The 20,991-nt window shown below is 42.7% G+C and overlaps 1 protein-coding gene and 1 long non-coding RNA gene across 2 annotated transcripts in view; one reads left to right on the plus strand and one right to left on the minus strand.

Moving 5' to 3' along the window:
• PNOC (prepronociceptin) overlaps positions 1-2,381 on the minus strand; it is a gene marked incomplete at its 3' end in the record, with an annotated part of 36,792 nt that extends 34,411 nt beyond the window's left edge. Inside the window, exon 1 of the mRNA XM_081855111.1 lies at positions 2,230-2,381. The remainder of the gene's footprint in view (positions 1-2,229) is intronic.
• The window catches only part of LOC309338065, a 188,005-nt gene that overhangs the window by 1,658 nt on the left and 165,356 nt on the right, over positions 1-20,991 (plus strand). The gene's annotated exons all lie outside the window — the stretch shown is intronic.

Below are 20,991 nucleotides of genomic sequence, written 5' to 3' on the forward strand. Positions count from 1 at the left end.
TCTTGGGAGAAAAGCAATGACAAACCTAGACAGCATCTTAAAAAGCAGAGACATCACCTTGCCAACAAAGGTCCGCATAGTTAAAGCTATGGTTTTCCCAGTAGTGATGTATGGAAGTGAGAGCTGGACCATCAAGAAGGCTGATGGCCAAAGAATTTATGCTTTTCAGTTATGGTGCTGGAGGAGACGCTTGAGAGTCCCATGGACTGCAAGAAGATCAAACCTCTCCATTCTGAAGGACATCAGCCGTGAGTGCTCACTGGAAGGACAGATCCTGAAGCTGAGGCTCCAAGACTTTGGCCACCTCCTGAGAAGAGAAGACTCCCTGGAAAAGACCCTGATGTTGGGAAAGATGGAGGGCACAAGGAGAAGGGGACGACAGAGGACGAGATGGTGGGACACAGTGCTCTCGAAGCTACCAGCATGAGTTTGACCAAATTGCGGGAGGCAGTGGAAGACAGGAGTACCTGGCGTGCTCTGGTCCAGGGGGCCAGAGTCGGACAGGACTAAACAACAACGGACACGAAGGAGAAGCCTGGGAGCAGGGAACCGCTGACCAGCAGTGTTCTTTAGACTAGGATACAGTTAAACCCTCCTTCTGTTTCATCCCCCTCCTCTCTCTTACGGAATTAGCAATTAGCTTTCCTGCATGTCAGAGAACCGGCGCGAAATGTCAACACATCTAGTGGGAAGCAGGTGCCGATTTAACTGAGATACTCGTAATGGGAAAGCACATTAACCTCTTTCTAAAAAAAACCCCAGAGCAAACCGTAATCATGTGCGCGTTGCATTTCATCATGAGGGCATCTGGAACTTTGATAGTATTTTAATGCAGTTCTGAGATAGGAGACGGCGCGCTCCTTTGTCAACGTGGCAGGCGCACCCACCACATTCTGTCCATAGATCTACCTGCCTATTCTTTGCAAGAATTGCCCCCCCGCCTCAAAAAAAAACCCCCCTCACAGTGGAGCTGCATTTGCTACAGATCTCCCTGGTCTACTGGATGCCTGCAGAGGCGCAAGTGGCGCAATGTGCATCCTATCGTAAAATTGACTATAATCGGCTGAATTATACGGTGCAGAGAAGGCGGCAGACAAAGACTCCAAACATTCAGCCGCAGAAATGCAAACCCGGAGAAGCTGCCGAGCAGAAGGGGAAGAAGTTTGTTTTGGGGGTTCAAATTTGTCCTCAGGACACAGCTTAGAACATTTATCTCTCTGCGTGTGGCCCAAAAAGCATTGTTCTTCCAGCAGTCGCTTCAGGGAATAAAGCTTTAAGATAAAGTTCCAAAGTTTTCCAGGTTTTTTTTTTTAAAAAAAATCCTTTTCCTTTTTGTTCAGAGATGGAGTTTTAAAATACCTGCTGTGGGGATTCTGGAAGACTGAGCGTGGAATCCTATGTATGGCTACTCGGAAGTAAGTCCTGCGCCCTTCACCGCAGCTTGCTCCCAGGTAAGCGCGCATAGAACTGAAGCCTAAAGGAACTTGGATTCTAAGTTGGAGAGATTTCCGTCGGGAATGCGCAGTTATCTTTGAAGGGATTATTCCCTTTGCAAGACAATGGAACGGGGGAGAGCAGAAAAATTGAGAGGGGCAGGTCTCCTGTTAACGAAATAGTTCTAAAACAAACCTTTCAGAGCTGACTGCTGAGAAATACCCACAGGAAGGAAAGGAAAAAAGCAAACGTTGCGACAAATATGTCAGTTTTCTTTCTATCTTTTTAAAAAAGCAATATATGCATTATTTGCAAAATGCCACCTTGTTCCGGCTAATACATTTCAATACATAGAGGAATTTCCACCCGCCCTTCTCTTTCAAATTGGGTGATATTTTTCTGTGCCCTCCACCACCCAAAAGCGTTTTTTCTTTAAAAGGGAACAAAAAGTAGCTAGTTTATCAAAAGACAAATCCTGCTTCAACGAAGCCGGTTCCAAGCAATCTCTGTTCAAAGAGCAGGCATGCTTTCGACTCTGCTGGCGGACCAAAAACAAATGTTTAAGCGGCTGATCTCCTTGAAGGAGAGGTTAAGGCGGAGAAGGAGGTTCGCCACCGGAGAACCATAAAGCCCCCCTCCCTCCCCAGTTCCGACCCCCCCCCCAGGTCCTTCCCACCCCAAACCTGCCAGTTCCAAAGCTCTGGGTTGGTTTCGAGAGCATGCAAAGCCAGGAACTCACAAGCCCCGCCAAGACAAAGAGGAGAGGCTGGCAAATCAGCGCTAGCAGACGCCTACCTGCCTGGGTTGGATGCCTGGGTTGCACTGTTCCGTCTGATGTTCGAGCCTTGCACTGTGTTCTCTGCCGGAGTGGCCCCCTCTATATGTACACGCAGGCACACACACACACGCACAAACCTTGCCAGCCCATTAACATGTGGATCGGTGAGTCCAACCCTCTGAAGGAGACACCTGACTGATCCACTGGCTTAGCAGCTGTGCGCCCCTCGGCACCCACCAGAGAAACCTTCCCGGAAAGTGTTTGTCACACTCCAGGAAGCTGGAACAATGGCACAGGGGCATCACCGGCAGCGCTAAAAGTGAGGCTTCCGATGGGCTCAGGCTTCTCTGGCTCTGCGATGCTGCTCGCTCAGGCATCGCTGGTGAGGTTCCCTGGGAGTCGCGGTGCTTCCAGACCTCACCGGGCGCTGCCTTGTGGCGGCTCTGGTTATTTGCCCATTGGGGCCAGAGTTGCCTGCTCAGGCTGGCAGCAGCTGCAGGAGGAGGGCTGCAGAGGAGGGTCCCAGAGTCAATTCTGGTGTCTCCAGGTAGGGCTGCGAGAGACTCCTCGACTGAAATTCTGGACAGCTGCTGCCGGTTGGTGTAGACAATACCACGCAGATAGGCGAATAGTCTGATGCAGTCAATGGAAGCTTCTTCTGTCCCTCTCTCCAGCAACTGAGGTACCCGCTGCCCTCCATCGCCTGCTTCCTGAGCCTTCTGACTGGGACACACTAAGCACAGAAAGCTGGAGGCTTCTGCATTCAAAGCATAGGTTCTGCCACTTAGCTCCTGTCCCCTGCCTAAGAGCCAACAGGGTGGAGTGGTTAGGGGTGTGTGGTGGGAAGCCCTGAGTTCAAATCCCACTTCTGCCACCAATTTACAAGGTGGCCTCAAACAAGATTCTGTGACTCGGTGCTTCCCATATAAAGCAAAGGTGTGTGTGTGGGGGGGGACCTGTGGCTCTTCACGTGCCTTTGGACTCCACCTCCCATCAGCATGGCAAATGGTCAGGGATTATGGGTATTGTAGTCCTGAAATATCTGGGGGCCCACCGCTGCCCGATGCTAGCAATAAAGGTCTTGAGGTCCTGCTTGAGGCCTTGCCATAGCCACCTGGTTGGCCACTGTGAGAACGGGCTACTGGACTAGATGGGCCATTGGCCTGATCCAGCTGCCAAGACTCTCTTGTTCCAGCGGCCACAATCCCAGGAAATGGCTTTGACTGGCCGGCTAAACCAGGTGAGTTTTGGACTTCCCCTGCTTGTGAAGACAGGCTCAGCAGATGAACAAATGAGACCAAGAGTGGGTCCAATTATGATTATGATTATTAATTTATTATTTATACCCCGCCCACACTGGGCGGCTTCCAACAAAATATCTGTGGGAATGTTCAGGGATGCAGGAGAGGATATATTGTCTGATAATAGCCTTTCCAACTTGTGTTAACAAGTTCACAATTTAGCAGAGTAACATTCCCCTTTTTAAACTCACAGTAGATGTGTTTGCTCAGGCTCGCTAAAGCCTCTATAATAACTGTTCTGGCATTTCCCCCTTATTCCCTCCTAAAAGATAAGACACGACACAGTCTTCTATAAAAGTATAAAAAGAGTTTACTCACTCACATTCTGTTCACAATAGGATCCCAGAAGGCAGACTTAGCTTAGAAAAGTAACATATACCTAGAAACTATCTCTTAAGGAGACAGTCCCTTTGTCCTCTCTTGGTTGGAGGCCAAGAGGGCATCTTTGGCTAAGCAGATGTTGCTTCTTCGATGCATGTAGTCAAAGAGAGAGAGATGGCTGTCCTGCCCTGTGCTTTTGTCGTTACCTGCACAGGTGAGGCCGCACCCACCTCTAGTCCCATGCAGAGGAAGTCTGTCCCAGCCCAGAAGGAAACAGGAAGTTCATCTGCTGGCTGGACAAACATTCCTCCCCATGTGTAAACATGTTCACTCTAGGAATGTTTACTTGACTGCTCTTGTGTTTCACATCCCACAATATTAAAATACAGTAATGCATCAAACATTAAAAGCTTCCCTAAATAGGGCTGCCTTCAGATATCTAAAAGTCTGGTAGTTGTTTATTTCCTTGACATCTGATGGGAGGCCGTTTCACAGGGCGGGTGCCACCACTGAGAAGGCCCTCTGCCAGGTTCCCTGTAACTTGGCTTCTCGCAGGGAGGGAACCACCAGAAGGCCCTCAGAGCTGGACCTCAGTGTCCGGTTAGAATGATGGGGTTGGAGACACTCCTTCAGGTATCCGCTCAAGAAACCGATCAAGAGGTTGGTTTCTGCACGTGTGTGAGGTGCAAGTGGGGTTCATCAACCTGGGAAGGAAGCCCATCTAGGAGTAGGAAAACTCTGATCCCAAACCTCCACCACCTTGTGGGATATCTTTGGGAGAAGAAAAGGCTCAGGAGGAAACTCTATGCAAATCCAGAGTGGAGTCCCTAAGGCGGTTGGATGGCACCTTGTACGCCTCCTTCCAGCAACTCCTGCAGCCAAACTGGTGCCAAATGTCCTGCTCTGCTTTCCTTTGGACCACATCAGCGAGGCTGAGAGGGGGGTCTTGTTGTCTGGGCAGCCCAGGACCTCCAGACACACTGCCCAGGCGTGCGCCCTGGAGAGGTCACTTTGGTTTGGCTTCACCCCCAGAGGCACACTCCATTGCCTCCCAAGTCAAACAGGTGCCAACAACTGTTAAAAGGTTTGGAAAAGGGCAACTAAGATTACCAAGGAGATGGAACGACTCTGGTATGAGGAAAGGGTGCAGAATTTGAGAAATAAGAGGTGACATGACAGAAGTTTATACATTATTCCTGGCATGGCGCAACTTGCAGGCCCAGACAGAGGGGGGTGGCTATATGGGCCACTTGGCCCGGGCCTCCGATTCCAAAGGGGGCCTAGGTCAGCATATTCACAATCACTAGGAAAGCATTTTTAAATGTAAATAATTAAAACAGTCCTTTTCCCTATGTGTTTTTAAAAAGCACTATTGTGTATCTATCCAGTAGTGAAGTATGGAAGTGAGAGCTGGACCATAAAGAAGGCTGATCGCTGAAGAATTGATGCTTTTGAATTCTGGTGCTGGAGGAGACTCTTGAGAGTCCCATGGACTGCAAGAAGATCAAACCTTTCCATTCTGAAGGAAATCAGCCCTGAGTGCTCACTGGAAGGACAGATCCTGAAGCTGAGACTCCAATACTTTGGCCACCTCATGAGAAGAGAAGACTCCCTGGAAAAGACCCTGAAGTTGGGAAAGACGGAGGGCAGAAGGAGAAGGGGATGACAGAGGACGAGATGGTGGGACAGGCACTCCTCTTCCACTGCCTCCCGCAGTTTGGTCAAACTCATGCTGGTAGCTTCAGGAACACTGTCCAACCATCTCATCCTCTTCCGTCCCCTTCTCTTTGTGCCCTCCATCTTTCCCAGCATCAGGGTCTTTTCCAGGGAGTCTTCTCTTCTCATGAAAAGAAGACTCAAAAGCATCCAATCTTTGGTGATCAGCCTTCTTTATGGTCCAGCTCTCACTTCCATACATCACTGCTGGGAAAACCGTATAGCTTTTACTATACGGACCTTTGTCGGCAAGGTGATGTCTCTACTGTCTAGTTTTGTCATTGATTTTCTCCCAAGAAGCAGGCGTCTTTTAATTTCGTGGCTGCTGTCACCATCTGCAATGGTGGGATTAGGCGTGTCTTTATTTATTTCCACCCAGCAATTTACAAAATCTGCACCGTGAGCGGTGATCCGGTTAAGAGCCAGGCACCAGGAACCTTTGACCCCTCTGGATGCCACGGTTCCCAGCACCCCTGCCCATTGGCCATGCTTGCTGGGGCTGCTGGGAGTTGTAGTTCAGCACCACCCCGTGGGCCAAATGTTCCCCACTCTGTGGCTTATATAGAGACAAAGGCAACCCCTCAGGACCATGGACAGGACATTGCAAGACCTGGATCCTGGAGCCTGGATCCGGGCCACTGCAGCACCTGGTCAGCAGTGACCAAAGGAGAAATGACCACTGGAGGAGTGCAGAGAGAATAAATGTCGTGGTGCATCTGTAGCAGTACAACTAGACGTCTTCCTCTGCCCCGGCTGCAACAAAACATGTCTCTCCCGCCTCGGTCTCTACAGCCACAGCAGGCGCTGTAAGCTTCCAACAGTTTGACTTCACCCCTGAATGCGCACTCCTCCATTGTCTCCCAAGACAGACAGGTGCCAACCCACCAATTCTGGCTGGGGGCAACTGAAGCCATTAGTAGCTCCCAAGAGAGAGATGGGTCACAGCAGAAGGTCACGGTCACCAATGGTACTTTGGGGCTGAGACTTTTTGTTAATGTGGATGGTTGCTGGTTGTTGTTTTTTTAAAAAAATATTTTTATTAATTTTCTTTATGACAAACATCGTATAAAAATAAACATTGAAAAAGGAAAAGTTTAACTACAACTGTAACGCTTTCCATACTGTTTATACAATCAATACAACCTCAAAGTGTGGGGTTTTTCAAATCCCTGACTTCCCTCCATGGTTCCATTATTTTCATTATTAATTCATGCATGTCCAAATTCAATTATCCATCTATTCGTACCTAAATCTGTCTTTCATTAAAATACTGCAATATTTTTTTTTAGAATCCTGCTGATGTATCAACCTATATATATACAATGCTTTGATATATATATATATGCAATATATATTTCCCATTCATCTTTAAAGTGGTTATTGTCCTGTTTTCTGAGTCTTCCTGTTAACTTTGCCATTTCTGCATATTCCATTAACTTCATTTGCCAATTTTTTTTCGTGGCCATTTCCCCCCTCTTTCCAACACTGGGCTATCAATATTCGTGTGGCCGATGGTTGCTGTTCGTTAATGACTTGTTTCATCCGCTCTGGGACTACTTTTGGACACGAAATTATAGGATAACTTATGCATAAGAACTTAAGAACTGCTGGATGAGGTCAATGGCACAACTAGTCCAGCATCCTTGTTCTCACAGTGGACAACCAGATGCCTGTGGGAAACAGGATTCAAACACAGGACCCCTTTCTCCGGTGCTTTCCAGTAACTGGTAGAATATGGAGACAGAGCACAGCCATCCTGGCTAGTAGCCATCAGAAGTGTTCCCCTCCAAGAATTTGCCTAATCCTCTTTTAAAGCCATCCAAATTGTTGGCCATCACTGCATACTGTGGCAGGGAGTTCCATAGTTTAACAATGTGCTATGTGAAGAAGAAGTTCCTTTAATCCACCCTGACTCTTCCAGCATTCTTGGATGACTTCTAGTATTATGAGAGAGCTTTGTGCCCCTTAATTTTTCGATATATTTTAAGACGAATTGCTAGTTGCTGACTTTTAACCGCAATGATATTATACCACCGTGGTTATGGCACGGATGCATTTAGACAGCTTATTTTCCACGAACCACTCTGAGCACAAAAGACAATTGTGGAAAATGGAGTATATAGATGAATTGACTGTTTGTGTATCCTAGCAATGCCAGGAAGCAAAAATTTTAGGGCCAAGGAAAACTCAAGAGACACAGCTTATGTTATAGGGCCCTGAAGCTGACTTGCGGAATCAATTTGCAGTGATTAGCGTACCAATTGCATGTGGTTGAGTCTTTTCAGGAGGTGAATTTAGCAGCCAAGCACGTTGACCCCTCGGGTGCAATACTTTAACTCTCAAATTTTGCAGCGAGGAGTGCCAATACCACATGCTGTTCTGCCTCTGTTTACTTGGATACAATGATTGATGGCTACATACAGCCCTTAATCTTGCCTTCTGAGCAACAGCTATCGTTGTAGGACTGACTTTGCCACGTTCTTGGAATGCTGGAGTCTGAGCAGAGACTTTGCAGTCACCGCCGCCAGCATCTCCTGCTAACAAACCTTGACAGCGGCTCACGTGAAACAGATCTAGGGGTCTTAGCAGACCACAAGCTTAGCTTGGGTCAACAGTGTGATGCAGCAGCAAAAACTATTCTAGGTAATGCTAATGCTATTCTAGGCTGCATCAACAGGAATACAGTGTCTGGATCAAGGGAAGTCATGTTGTTGTTGTTTAGTCGTTTAGTCGTGTCCGCCTCTTCGTGACCCCCTGGACCAGAGCACGCCAGGCACTCCTGTCTTCCACTGCCTCCCACAGTTTTTTTTTTTTTTTAAGTAATATTTATTAAGATTTTACGCTTCTCGGCCTTTTGGCTATGATCAAGTGTAGCACTGCCTCCAACAGTTTGGTCAAACTCATGCGGGTAGCTTCGAGAATACTGTATCACCATCTTTTCTCTTCTCCTGAGGTGGCCAAAGTCTTGGAGCCTCAGCTTCAGGATCTGTCCTTCCAGTGAGCACTCAGGGCTGATTTCCTTCAGAATGGAGAGGTTGGATCTTCTTGCAGTCCATGGGACTCTCAAGAGTCTCCTCCAGCATCAGAATTCAAATGCATCAATTCTTCCGCGATCAGCCTTCTTTATGGTCCAGCTCTCACTTCCATATAACACTACTGGGAGAACCAGAGCTTTAACTATAAGGACCTTTGTTCTCAAGAAGCCAGGTTAGGGTGGTTTTATTTCATGAAGCCTTTGCAACATAAATGCTGCTTGTTTTATGCTTTGGTGTTTTGATTTTTGCCTTTTGCACATTTTTGTTTTTTGTAAGGCCCAGATGAAAAACATGACCCTTTTTGGGGGAAAAAACCCCTAAGCAAACTGAAGCTGGGGCCTTCTGCATGTTCCTCTCCTGCTGAGCTGTGAATCTTCCCTGAACCACTGGCTGAATGGTGCCCTTAATGGTGTGTGATTATTTCCTCTTTAGCCATCTGCTCCTGGAGACCTTCTCCTCCTCCCAAGTCACATTTCACTGGACAAAATTGATAATATCTGCAGTTCCCTTCATTTGGACTTTCCCCCCTTTTTAATTTTTTTTAAAAAGAGCCATTTTCATTTTAATCACTTCTTTATCACCACCACTTAGCCAGCCTTCTCCACATTTAGTTAACTTTCTGCAAGGTTACCGTGCATTGATCTCGAGCCATAATTACAGCGTGGTTTAAGGTTTCCATAAACCCTCAATGCTTTTTAAAAGCTTATTAACCTCTATTTAAATGGGGGGGGGGGAGGAACACCGTCCCTTTAATTTTCTGTTCTCAATTTTGTCCTAGGCTTGTAGTGTGGGATGGGCGCCCCAGAGGTCATCTGGCCCAACCCCAACCCCAGTGCAGGAAATCTCTTTGATTTTTAATGGAAGATGTGAGGATCAATAGGGAGCAAACAAACAACAAAAACAAGCAGAAACAAGCCCATATATCATCTAACGATGAGAGCCAGTGAGGGGCAGCGAGGAACTTTTTCCAGCCCAAGGGCCATATTTCCTTCTGGGTGACCTTCCAGGGGCCACATAGCAGCGGTGGGTGGGGCCAGAGACAAATGTGGGTGGAGCTACACTTGTCAATCAACACACTCACCGACCCAACTCTCCATCCTTCAGTCAGACAGACAAAGGGGCATTATCAGTGTCAGGGCCAGAAGTGGGTGTGGCAAGAGAAGGGCATGGCCTGGGGGGGAGGGGAATCCAGAGGGCTGCACAGAGATGCTTGAAGGGCCACATATAGGTCTGGGGTTCCCCACCCCTGGTGTGGAGACTGAGTGTTGTACGACGGCCAAGAAAATTAGCATTTAAATCTCCCTTCGGCCATGAAGATTTCTGAGTGACCCAAAGCCAGCTGCTCTCTTTCAGCCCTTCTGCAAAGATGGAAGAATCATGTCTGGCAGTCATGATTTAATCATGTCTGGCAGTCAATAATTTATTTATACCCCACCCATCTGGCTGCGTTTCTCCAGCCACTCTGGGCGGCTTCCAACAAAATATTAAAATACCAGAATGCATCAAACATTAAAAGCTTCCCTAAACAGGGCTGCCTTCAGATGTCTTCTAAAAGTTTGGTAGTTGTTGTTCTCTTTGACATCTGATGGGAGGGCGTTCCACAGGGCGGGTGCCACCACCGAGAAGTCCCTCTGCCTGGTTCCCTGTAACTTCACTTCTCGCAGGAAGGGAACCGCCAGAAGGCCCTCGGAGCTGGACCTCAGTGTCCAGGCAGAACAATGGGGGTGGAGACGCTCCTTCAGGTCTATTGGACCAAGGCTGTTTAGGGCTTTAAAGGTCAGCACCAACACTTTGAATTGTGCTCAGAAATGTACTGGGAGCCAGTGTAGGTCTTTCAAGAACAGTGTTATGTGGTCTCGCTGCTGCATTCTGAATTAGTTGTAATTTCCAGGTCACCTTCAAAGGTAGCCCCACGTAGAGCGCATTGCAGTAGTCCAAGATATTACAGCTGAACCCCATTGCCCCCAAAGATACCACTTTGAGAAGATGTTGGGCTACTGGCCTGATCCTTTAGGTTAGTGGGGTAGAAGTGAAAGGATCATTAGGCGCGAGTGATCATGCTCTTCTGAAGTTTACTATACAGCGGAAAGGAGCAGCCAAGCATACTAGGACTCAATTTCTTGACTTTAAGAAAGCCGACTTCATAAAACTTAGGGAAATGCTGGGTGAGATCCCATGGACAGTAATACTAAAAGGAAAGGGAGTTCATGATGGCTGGGAGTTTGTTAAGAGGGAGATAGTAAAAGCACAACTTCAGGCAATACCAATGAGACGGAAACATGGAAGGTGCCTAAAGAAGCCAGGGTGGCTATCTAAAGAACTTTTAACTGAGTTAAGATTAAAAAAGGATGTGTACAAAAAATGGAAAAGGGGGGGGGAAGCACCAAAGAGGAATTCATGGACTTGGTGGATATTTGGAGAATAAAAAATCCTCTTGAAAGACAAGGAACCTTTTTTTCTGAAGCCAAAATGACCTGGACTAGAATCGACCAAATATGGGTTACTAGAGGACTGGCATCAAAGATAAAAAAAGTGGAAATCTGCCCAAAAACTTGCTCCGACCATAACGCCGTGAAGATGGAGATGAACCAAACAACTGCTGGCACTTTCAGATGGATGATGAATGACACATTATTTAGAGATAAAGAATTCTGCAAAAAGGCCCAAAAAACATTAAAAGACTATTTTGAGATCAACATGAGGACCAATGTGGAAAAAAGAGTAATCTGGGACGCAAGCAAAGCGGTCATGAGAGGTTTCTTGACACAACAAAATGCAATAAAAAAGAGAAGCCAAAATGAGAAAAAGGATAAAATTTTGGAAAAAATTAAAGAAGGAGAAAAGAAACTAAGATCAAAACCAAAGTCTCAGGAGATCTTGAGAGAAATTAAATTATATCAAATTCAATATATGGAATTGATGAACCAAGAAATAGAATGGAAAATCAAACAAATGAGACAGAAAACGTTTGAATCAGCAGATAAATGTGGGAAATTTTTGGCTTGGCAATTGAAGAAGAGACAGAAATTAAATACAGTGACAAATTTAGAAGTGGATGGAAAGAACATTAACAATCCAATTGAAATTAGAAGCTGCTTCCAGAGATATTTTAAACAATTATATGCACAAGGACCACAAAAAGCCACCGACATAGAACAATTTTTGGAGAAAAATGGGATGAAGGAAATTTCAAGTGAAGGCAAAGTAACTTTGAATCAGAAAATAACTGAACAAGAAATAGAAGGTGCCATTCAAAACATGCAATTGGGCAAATCTCCGGGGCCTGATGGACTGACTTCCAAATATTATAAGACTTTAAAAGAATGGCTAATACAACCTTTGAAGGAAGTCTGCAACGAAATTCTGGAGGGGAAAGAAGCACCTGAAACGTGGAAAGAGGCTTTTATCACGCTTATACCGAAGACAGAGACTGAAAAGACTCAACTTAAAAACTACCGCCCAATTTCCTTACTAAATGTGGATTATAAAATTTTTGCTGATATTCTAGCTAAGAGACTGAAAAAAGTTTTGATGGGGACTTCCGGGTTAGCGCGAACGGCTAATGGCGGATTCCCTCCGAGCTCCGGAGGGAATCGGCTCTACTGAAGACGGGTCTTGCCGTGCCGGCGACACGGGGACCCTCAGAAACCGCAGGCGCGGAAGCCTGCGGACTTGGTGACTCGGTGGGCACCTTAAGCGCCCTCCCCGACCCACGAAGAGCCTTTTTACAGGCTACGGAGAGGGTACGGAGAGTGGCGTGGTGCTGAGAGTAGACCGCTACTTCAGTGGAGCGAAGCCGCAAGCCATGGCCGGAGAGCGCTGACTTTCTTCCCAAAATTTGGACTGGATAACAAAGGACCCGTGAGTAGTTGAATTTGGACTTTAAAAATTGTATCCTGTGAATTCGGCACGATCGGGGGATGTGTTAAAGGGAAGTCCGCACCCCCTCTACTTATAGACGATTTAAAGCAAGGAACGGAGAATTAAGGCGGAATGAATATTGTTTTGATGATTTAAAAGTTTTTCACAAATTTGATAGAAGAAGATTTTGTGCTGGAGAGAAAGGGAGGAACTTTGGAACTTTGTGTGTAATCCCCCCCAAAAACCCGGGAGTGTCCTATTTGGGTGCCGGAGGAAGAAGTGAAAGGAGTTTGACAGCTGTCAAAGAAGCTGTCAAACGGGCGGACAAAGTAAAGAATTTTGTTATTTAACAACTCTTTGAATTAAAGGTGATACATTTGAACTGAGGCGATTGGAAACAAAGTATTGATAATAACAAAGTAACAGATTATTGGAAAAGGACTACTAAATAACTGAAAGCCCCCTAGGGGGAATTAGTGACATTACAATGGCTGCAGAGGGAAAATTACTGGCGGAGATAGAAAAAATGTTCTTTCTCGTGGGAATCCTGCAAGAGCAGAGTATGGCTCTGAGTAAAGTTTTTATGACCTTGAATTCTGAAACAAACAACTCTGCTGAATGCACAAAGGAGACGTATGACAAAAACTCTGCAGCTGAGCAGGAAGAGATGCCTTTGGAATTGACAGAGAAGAAAGAAGGAGTTCAGACACTACAAGTGGAAAATATCAACCAGGAATCTGCATTGTTAGAGTATGAGCAAGAAGACCTTTGGATTACAAACCTGCGAAAGATGAGAAAGAAGAAGAGGGAAGTCCCTGGAGTACTTGGAATATTAAAACTAAAAAGAATAAAGCAACATGATTGGGACTTTCCTCTTGAGTATGGAAAACTAGATGGTCCTTCGCAGCAAACACCTTTTAACATTCTGGATGAAAGAAAATATGATGTGACTCTGACTGAACTCCTTCGGGGTCTTAGGACCAACAAAGAGGATTACCAATATAGTTGGCAGAGAGGGACTGACAGAAAATCAGACGCCTCGGACGTGAGGAATCCGGGCTACGAACTATTTTTTGTTTGTTTTTTGGACATTTGTCTGGGAAGGGACAGAAACCGGGGCAGGGGGGGGAGAGAAAATAGAATTATAAAATGTTATGATTTGTTTTATTTGGTCAATGTGACCTATAATTAATATAATAAAGGGAAAATTTGTGGAAGGGAAGTTAGATCGACCTTAAAAAAAAAAAGAAATTAATGATTATAAGAGAATTGGATAAGTTGAATATAGATAAACAAAAAGAATTTAATTTTTAAAAGCAATATGAATATGTTTAAGAGGTTAGGTAAGAACTTGCTGAATTAATTATTGGAACTGGGATGTAAGAGGAGGGGGTGGGGGAAGTCAATGAAAGTGGGTAAAGAAAATTAGGGTATGTAATTGTATTTGTGTGTTTTTGTCTTTGTGTGTGTGTTTGTTGTTATAAAATGTAAAAACCCAATAAAAATTATTTAAAAAAAGAAAAGAAAAAAGTTTTGATGGGGGAGATTCGCAGGGATCAATCGGGCTTTCTCCCGAGAAGGCATCTATCAGACAATGTAAGGAATATAATAGACATTTTGGAAATGTTAGAAGTTAACATAAACACAAAAGCTGTTCTGATATTTGTGGATGCGGAGAAAGCCTTTGACAATATTTCCTGGACCTTTTTGAAGAAGAATCTCCATGGGATGGGGGTAGGCCAAGGTTTTGAAAATGGTATAGGCACAATATATTCTGAACAAAAAGCAAAGTTAATTGTAAATAATGTAGTTACAGAAGAATTTAAGATAGAAAAAGGGACACGTCAGGGGTGCCCAATTTCCCCACTACTTTTTATTTCGGTCCTGGAGGTTTTGTTGAACATGATAAGGAAAGACCAGCTGATTAAAGGGGTTCAGGTCGGAGCGAGACAATATAAATTGAGAGCATTTGCAGATGACTTGGTACTTACATTACAAGAGCCAGAATCTAGCACCAAAAGGGTTTTGGAATTAATTCAAGAGTTTGGTCAAGTGGCAGAATTTAAATTAAACAAGGAAGTTGGAGGAAGACGAAGAAGAGGAAGAAGAAGAAGAAACAGAAAGGCTTTAGCGAAAAACTTAAACTTAAACCCAAATCTAATTAGTGGTTAACTCTTTAAAAAAAAAAAAAAAATGACACTAAAATTATGGAGTTGGAACATCAATGGGATGAACGATAAGAAGAAACGGAATGGTATCGAGCATATATTAAAAAAGAAAAATCTAGATGTCATATGCCTTCAAGAGACACATGTGGCTAAGAAACACAGGAAAATTTTGATCAATAGGAGGCTAGGGAATGAATTTATCTCCTCAGATAAAGAGAAAAAAAGGGGAGTAGTTCTCTATATTAAAAATAAAATCGAAGCTCACCAACTATTTAAGGATGAGGAAGGGAGAATAATTGCGGTGCGCATTCGCTGGCAAGGTGAGACAATGATAATAGTAGGGATTTATGCACCTAACGGAAATAAGACACAATTTTTTAGCTCATTGGAAGAAAAGTTATTTGAATATGCGGACCAGAAAATTATTATAATGGGAGACATGAATGATGTGACCTCTATTGAAATGGACAGATTAAGAAAATCAAAGAACAATGAAGGAAAACTTCCCAAGACCTTTTTTACGTTGATTAAAAACTACAACTTAATAGATATATGGAGGTTGAAACACCCCCTAGAGAAACAATTCACTTATCATTCGGAACCGAATCAGTCGTTTTCAAGACTTGACCAAATATGGATATCGAGTGAGCTGACACCAAGAATAAAGAAAATTGAAATTCAGGCCAAAGTTATATCAGACCATAACCCAATAGAAATGGAGATGAAGGGAGTAGAAGAACGGACTTTTAGATGGAGACTAAATGATAATCTATGGGATGATCAAAAATTTACTGAAAGAATGCGGAAGAAATTAGCGGAATACTTTTTGGATAACTTAGATAAAGGGGTGAAAACAAGTACGGTGTGGGATGCAAGTAAAGCTGTAATGAGGGGCCTCTTCATCCAACAAAACGCACTGAAAAACAAGATTAAGGAAAAGAGGTCAAAAGAGATTTTGGGACAGATTATGGACTATGAACAAAAACTGATTAAAAAACCAAACAACGAAAAGATAGTGCAGGAAATAAAATCCCTTCAAACGCAATTCGCCATGATAATTAATAAGGAGGTTGAGTGGAATATCAAAAGATTAAGACAAAAAAACTTTGAATATGCAAATAAGTCAGGAAAATGGCTTGCGTGGCAAGTCAAAAAAAGGAAAGAGCAAAATACAATTAGTAAAATAATAATAAATGGAAAAGAAACAACTGATTCGAAAGAAATTAGAAAAGGATTTCAGGATTTCTATGAGCAACTGTATAGGTACAAGGAAAGGAACAATAAGAGAAAAATAGAAAGATACCTAAAAGAAAAGATAGTGAAGAAGATGTCATCAAATCAAAGAGAACAGCTAAATGTCCCAATTTGTAGAGAAGAGGTAGAAGAAGTGATAAAAGAATTAAAAAGAGGAAAGGCCCCGGGCCCAGATGGGTTTACTTCAAGTTACTATAAAGAAATGAAAGACACGCTAATGACGCCGCTAACTGATGTAATGAACAACATCTTGACAGGAAAAGACATCCCTGGCTCCTGGAAAGAGGCCCTTATCACAATCATCCCAAAACAAGACTCGGACCTAACTCAAATCAAGAACTATAGACCCATCTCCCTATTAAATACGGACTATAAAATATTCGCTGGAGTTTTGGCTAAAAGATTAAAAAAGATACTAATAAAGCTGATACATGAAGACCAAGCGGGCTTTCTTCCGGGAAGGTTTATAAGAAACAATACGAGAAATATAGTTAACATCATTGAATACCTTTCTGATAGATGTGATAAACCAGCAAGTTTAATTTTCTTAGACGCGGAGAAAGCCTTCGATAATGTAATTTGGGAATTTATGTTAAAGAATTTGGAAGCTATGGAGGTGGGACAAAAGTTCTTAAATGGGATAAAGGCAATTTATACAGAGCAGAAGGCGAGATTGATAATTAATAATGTGATTACTGAGGATATAAAAATATGTAAAGGAACGAGGCAGGGCTGCCCGCTCTCGCCTCTGCTCTTCATAACGGTTTTGGAGGTGTTACTGAATGCAATCAGACAAAACAAACAAATTAAAGGGGTAACTTTAGGCCTTAATGAGTATAAGGTTAAAGCCTATGCAGATGATGTGGTCTTAACGGTGGAAGAACCTATAGAAAGTATAAGGGCGTTTCTGGATGAGGTTGAACAATTTGGGAATCTTGCAGGTTTCAAATTGAATAAGAGTAAGACCAAGATGATTATTAAAAATATGGAGCAAGATGAGGTTACAAGACTGCAACAACAAATCGAAATTGAGGTTGTCAGAAAGATAAAATATTTAGGTATCTGGATTACCAACAAAAACATCGACCTATACCAAAATAACTATGTACCGGTGTGGAATAAAATTAAAAAAGATCTGACGCTCTGGACCAGGATGAAACTATCATTCTGGGGAAGAATCTCCATGGTGAAGATGATGCTGCTACCCAGGTTGTTGTTCCTGTTCCAAACACTGCCCATTTTAAAAGGAACAAAGGACTTCAAAGAATGGCAAAAAGCGATTTCCAGATATGTCTGGGAGGGGAAGAAACCAAGAATTAAATTTAAGTTGTTAACAGACGCAATAGAAAGAGGGGGCTTCGCCTTACCAGACATGAGACTTTATTACGAAGCAGCATGTCTGTGTTGGTTAAAAGATTGGGTAAAGTTAGAGAACAAAGAGTTATTAGATCTGGAGGGGTACAACAACAGGTTTGGGTGGCACGCGTATTTATGGAAGGATAAAAAGAGAGTGCATAGGGGATTCGGTAGCCACATTTTTAAAGGACCGTTAATAGAGGTTTGGGACAGATATAAAAATATATTAGAACCAAGAACACCACACTGGTTGTCCCCACAGGAGATGATAGGTGTAAAGAAAGTTAACATGAAGGAAAAATGGGGAAAGTATGAAGATATGGTTCTTTATGAAGGAGGGAAGTGGAAAGTTAAACCATACGACCAGGTCAAAATGCTCACACAAGGTTGGCTGCATTATTTCCAGATAAATGAGCTGTTTAAAACAGAGGTGAAGGAAAGAGGATACGTAGAAAAAGAATCAACATTCCAAAAAGAGATAATAAATAGTGATTACAAAAACCTTTCCAAAATGTATAAATTACTGCTGGAGTGGAATACGAAGGATGAGGAAGTGAAGTCAGTGATGGTACAATGGGCAAGGGATTTAAGGTATAACATTCAAATGGAAGATTGGGAAAAGCTGTGGAGAGTGAATATAAAGTTTACAGCCTGTACATTACTAAAAGAAAATGTAATGAAGATGCAATACAGGTGGTATATGACTCCTGTAAAATTAGCTAAGATGTATAAGATAGACAATAAGTGTTGGAAGTGTAAACTTATGGAGGGGACGTTTTATCATCAATGGTGGGAGTGCAAGAAAGTTAAAAGCTTCTGGGAGGATGTATATAATGAATTGAAAAAGATGCTAGGTTACACTTTTGTTAAAAAGCCAGAAGCTTTTCTACTATGTATTATGGGAAAGGACATCAGGAGAAAGGATTGTAAACTATTCCAGTACGCGGTTACAGCAGCCAGAATTGTGATAGCTCAGAGGTGGAAGCAGGAAGAAATGCCAACAGTTGCAGAGTGGAGAGCAAAATTGACAGAGTATGCTGAGTTGGATAAATTGACAGGGAAATTAAGATACCTAAAAGATCAAAAGTTTATTGAAGATTGGGGGAAATTTGTGGGTTATCTGGAGAATAAATGTTTTCTAAACACAACGCTAGTGGGTTTTAAAGAGGCACTGTAAAGAATTAACAAGTATTGTTCAAATCGAAATAATGTATAAAGGGAGATATGTATGGCAATATGTAAGGATGGAATGTGTTTCAAAGACTCAAATTCGAAGGAATGTCAACGTCGCTGAAGGAAGTCAAAAGTGAATGGAAAGTTCTGTATTTCGGATATATTGTATTTAGAATGAAATTAATAAAAAATTTTAAAATGCAAAAAAAAAAAAAAAAGAATTTAAATTAAACAAATCTAAGACTAAGGTATTAGAGAAAAATTTAACAGCAGGGGAGAAGGAGAGGTTTCAGAATGAAACAGGTTTCACTGTGGTTAAGAGTGTAAAATATCTGGAGATCAATATGACAGCTAAAAACATGAATTTATTTAAAGATAATTATGAGAAATGTTGGAATCAAGTGAAAAAAGATCTAGAAATTTGGTCAAATTTGAAGCTTTCCTTGTTTGGTTGAATTGCAGCTATCAAGATGAATGCATTGCCTAGAATGTTATTTTTGTTCCAAACATTGCAAATTGTTGACAAGATGGAGTGTTTTAAGAGATGGCAGCAAGATATCTCTAAATTTATCTGGCAGGGCAAAAAACCCAGAATAAAATTTAAGATTTTAACTGATGCAAAAGAAAGGGGGGGATTTGCCCTGCCAGACTTGAAACTTTACTATGAATCAGCAGCTTTCTGCTGGTTGAAGGACTGGCAGCTTCTTGAGAACACAGACATCTTAGATTTGGAAGGTTTTAATAACTTTTTTGGGTGGCATGCATATTTGTGGTATGACAAGGTTAAGGTTCATAAAGGCTTTAAAAACCATATTGTCAGGAAAGCATTGTACAATGTTTGGATTAAATACAAAGATTTGTTGGAGAACAAAACTCCAAGGTGGCTGTCACCAATGGAAGCAAAGGCATTGAAAAAACTCAATATGGAGTCTAAATGGCCAAAATATTGTGAAATTCTAGAACAGGAGGGTGATAAGTGGAAATTGCAGAGTTTTGAGAATTTAAAAGACAAAGTGCGAGATTGGCTTCACTATTATCAAATAATGGAGGTTTACAAGCTGGATAGGAAAATTGGTTTCCAGGTGGAGAAGTCAAAATTGGAAACAGAACTGTTAGAATCCAATACTAAGAATTTGTCAAAAATGTATAACTTGCTGTTGAAATGGAATACGCAGGATGAGATGGTTAAATCAGCTATGATTAAGTGGGCGCAAGATATTGGACACAATATTATGTTTGCTGACTGGGAAAAGTTGTGGACCACCGGTATGAAATTCACGGCGTGCAACGCCTTGAGAGAAAATATTATGAAAATGATTTATAGGTGGTACATGACCCCAGTCAAGCTTGCAAAAATTTACCACTTATCAGATAATAAATGTTGGAAGTGTAAAGAAAAGGAAGGTTCATTCTTTCACCTCTGGTGGACGTGCCCAAGGATTAAGGCTTTCTGGGAAATGATATATAATGAAATGAAAAAGGTATTTAAATATACCTTCCTGAAGAAACCAGAGGCCTTTCTCCTGGGTATGGTTAGCCATGTGGTGTTAAAGAAGGATAGAACTTTGTTTTTGTACGCCACAACAGCAGCAAGGATCCTTATTGCAAAGTATTGGAAGACACCAGACCTACCCACTTTGGAAGAATGGCAGATGAAAATGACAGACTACATGGGACTGGCGGAGATGACGGGCAGAATCCGTGACCAGGAGAAGGAGACAGTGGAAGAAGATTGGAAGAAATTTAAGGACTATCTTAATAAATACTATAAGATTAATGAATGCTAGACTGACAGGGGTCTAAAAATAATGTGGTTTTCAGAGATCTTGATTAAGAAAAGGAATGGAATTAGTAAAAAACTCTTGGGAAATAAGGGAATGGATTTGCTGATTGGATAATGAAATTAGAATACAAAACAGGGAGGTATGAGGAAGTCGGGGAAAATAGGTTGAGAAAATAAGATTTGAAATTATACCTGTTGTTCTTGTTCTTGTTTGTTTGTTTTGTTTCTATTGTTGTTGTCTGTATTTGTATTAGTATGCTTTTATTGGAAATTTTAATAAATATCATTAAAAAAAAAAAGCACCAAAGAGGAATTCAAACAAATAGCCAGCACGTGTAGACACAAAGTCAGAAAAGCTAAAGCACAGGATGAACTCAGGCTTGCTAGAGAGGTTAAAAGCTACAAAAAAGGCTTTTATGGGTATGTTCGTAGCAAAAGGAAGAACAAAGAAACAGTGGGGTCAGTCAGAGGAGAAGATGGTGAAATGCAAACAGGGGACACAGAAAGGGCTGAACTCCTCAATGCCTTCTTTGCCTCAGTCTTCTCCGATAAAGAAAACAATGCCCGTTCTGAAGAATTTGGAGCAAATGATTCAGCAGAGGAAACACAGCCCAGAATAACTAAGGAGATAGTACAAGAATACTTGGCTAGTTTAGATGTATTCTAGTCTCCAGGGCCAGATGAACGGCATCCAAGAGTATTAAAAGAACTGGCAGATGTGATCTCAGAACCACTGGCAGTCATCTTTGAGAATTCCTGGAGAACAGGCGAAGTCCCGGCAGACTGGAGGAGGGCAAATGTTGTCCCTATT

The sequence above is a fragment of the Podarcis erhardii genome, assembly GCF_964252035.2.
Source record: "Podarcis erhardii genome assembly, chromosome: 3".
Taxonomy (NCBI): domain Eukaryota; kingdom Metazoa; phylum Chordata; class Lepidosauria; order Squamata; family Lacertidae; genus Podarcis; species Podarcis erhardii.